General features: G+C 41.6%; 1 pseudogene; it reads right to left on the bottom strand.

Annotated features, from left to right (window-relative positions):
• Positions 1-982: 982 nt before the first annotated feature.
• LOC123832825 lies at positions 983-1,465 on the bottom strand (annotated as a pseudogene).
• Between the last annotated feature and the right edge of the window lie 1,599 nt (positions 1,466-3,064).

The following is a 3,064-nucleotide window of genomic DNA, read 5'->3' as shown; positions in this document are numbered from 1 at the left end:
AATATGAACAGTAAAATTACAGCAAACTCAGAACTATCAACAACCGAACCTAAAAAAAAGCAAAAACAAAGCAAACAGCTAAAACAGAAACAGATTCACAGAAATAGAGATCACATGAAGGGTTATCAATGGAAAGGGAGAGAGGGGAGAATGGGGGGAAAGTTACAGGGAATAAGAAGCATAAATGATGGTACAAATAGACAGGGGGAGGTTAAGAATATAGTATGGGAAATGAAGAAGCCAAAGAACTTATATATATGACCCATGGGCATGAACTAAAGTGGAGGAATGATGGTTGGTCAGGGTACAGCACAGAGGGGAATGAAGGGGAGAAAAAAATTGGACAACTGTAATAGCATAATCAATAAAATATATTTTAAAAATAAATACATTTTCTTATAAAGCAGTGAGGCAAAATTTTCCTGAAAATAAGTTAGAAATAAACTTTCTTGGTATCTGACAATAAGCCCCAAATGTAAAATCAACATGAAAAGTTTTAAGAGTTTTTCATGATGCATAAAAAACAGCACCCTCACTCCTTACTAACATTTAAATAATTGGGTACAAAGGCTGAAAGGTAAATATTGTTGAGTAAAAGTCCCAAGCTCCTTCTTGACACACCCATTTTTCTTTTTTTTTAAGATTTTATTTATTTATTTTTTAGGCAAAGGGGAAGGCAGGGAGAAAGAGATGGAGATAAACATCAATGTATGACTACCTCTCATACCACCCCCACCAGCAACCCAACCCACAACCCAGGCATGTGACCTGAACAGGAATCGAACCAGCAACCCTTTGGTTCGCAGGCCAGTGCTCAATCCACTGAGCCACACCAGCCAGGGCTCTTCTTTTTCTCTTTTTCTTTTTACAGATCCTGTCTCAGGTTTATTTGCACAGATGACAGGAAGACCCCAGCCCCATGCAGACAGCAGCCCAGGGGGCATACCAATCCTTTTGTCCACATGTTGGCAGACGGAGGCCTCTACTGTGGAGACTTCACAGGAGCCTAGGCACCTTTGGAAGCCTGAGACTGAGCTGGAGCTGGAGTCTGAGCCACAGCCACATCTGCAGCCTAGGGCTTGGTTTGAGCCTTGGTTTTGTCCTTTGGCCACCAGAGCCTGAGACCCATGGCAATGCAGGCATGAGAATGTTTCCTGAGCTTGGTGTGAGCAATGTAAGCAAGTCAACTGAGCTTGTGGCTGCTGCCCTTTGGGATCTTGGGCTTAACCTCCTTGGGTTTGACCAAGGCCTTGATAGCCTTGTCACATGAGTTCTTGGCCTTGGCGCTGTTGGCCTGCAACTTCTTCAGGCCCTTCTTGTGCTTCTCGGCAAAGCACATGTTCCTCAGGAACTTGGAGTCTACTTTGTTAAAAGATTCATATCTTTGTTATCGGGATTTCTTGATGCCATTTCTGTGCCATTTTCAGGACTGGTTGTGCATGGTGTGGTTCTCAGACTTGGCCATCTCTGCACCCAAGCCTGCAGCTCTCAAAGCACCTGGGACTGGAGAAGAAAGCACATTTTTCAAATATGTTAGAAACACTGGTAATGAAATGATTGTTGACTCTATGGGTTCCCTGCCACCACCTAATGTATACCTATTTCTTCTGACAAACTGTTCTTCCAGTCAGGCAAGACTGTCCTCAGCAAGGGTCTATACCTCCTGGGCAGCATCTCTGATGAACATAAAGCCCAGGCCTACTCCTGGGTAGTCAGCTTGAGGAGAAGTTCAAGGATCCTGTAGACTCAAATTGGAGGAGACTCTATCCCTGTCCTCTCTGTGCCTCTCTAGCCTGTGATCCTCAAATTAGACTAAGTAAATACCCTGCACCTCAACCTAACCAATAAATGCAAAACACTAGGTCTTTCATGCAATGATATCCCTTCCCTTCATTCATACAAGAGTGAATATAAACCACATGCCTGCTTCCCTGACCCACAAGCTCTCTTTTTCTCCATATCTAAATCTTGATGCCAGATTTTGTTCATATTTGCCAAAGAGAATCCAGTTCCATCAAACAGTGAGCCTCATGGAATTAAACAAAGATTTCCCAAGGGAGATATGTTTGAAGGATTGCTCCAACAGAATTTAGCTAGAAAGTCCCCAGGAGACATTATTTTTTTTCTCCTAAATCTTTCTTTTCAGTCTCCAGAGATCATATTCCTCTCTTTCCTACCACCTGCACCATCTCAGAAACAGCCTTTCATTTTCCTTGGCTTTGTTCCCTTCCTCAGAGATTTTGCCCAGGTTCTCTTGATCTTTCCTCTTATTCTTTCAGGGAAATTTAAGTCTCTTCTAGCTTTTCCCTCCAAACTTGTATACTCCACCTACTACTAAAAAAAGAAAAACCCTCAGATCTGTGACAGATCACATTAAGCCTGATGACCTGGTCCCTAGCTTCCACCCCCTAAAAATCTTCTGCTAATAGGGCCTATCCTCCTTAGAAAGTTGTAGGATAATATATCTAGTTTTCTCTTCTACTACCTACACAACAAAAACCTCCTAGTATAGTTCTGCTGATTTATAGGGAACAAAGCATGTTTTAGGGCACAGTAACTGCAAAAACCATTCATCTGGACCTCATCAGATATTGAATGAGGAGGAAATAAAAATTATGGACCAAGTTGAATGTAAAACATATACGGCATATTTTGACCAAAAGGTGGCCAATGTACCCATGCTGTGAATGAAAATCACTGACTCACACTTGAAACCTAAGAGTCCACAAGGGAATTCAAACCCCTGCAGTTGTGTGTCTACTCTAGCTACCGGAATCAGAAAAGTACAATATTCTCTCAGGTGAAGTTGTATGGTGGCACAGATTACTTTAAGAATGATTAATTTAAAAACTGGTTAGTGGCTAATATAAAAGTACTAAAGTCACATACATGGTAGAACTGACTAAGAATATGAAAGACTATGATGAGGGCAGTGTGTTTGAGTTGTGTTATGAAAAAAAGTAAAAGAAGATAACTTTGAAAGAAAGATGCTGCCTCATATAAGACATTCGCACAGGTGATTCTTAGCTCCCAAGTCTCCCTTGGATTGTAGAAAGGTCATAGG

This window comes from Phyllostomus hastatus, unplaced genomic scaffold, assembly GCF_019186645.2.
Source record: "Phyllostomus hastatus isolate PE091 unplaced genomic scaffold, TTU_PhHast_1.1 phas_scaffold_200, whole genome shotgun sequence".
Classification (NCBI taxonomy): domain Eukaryota; kingdom Metazoa; phylum Chordata; class Mammalia; order Chiroptera; family Phyllostomidae; genus Phyllostomus; species Phyllostomus hastatus.
Note: the sequence above shows the minus strand (reverse complement) of the source record. Positions and strands in the feature narration are given on the sequence as shown.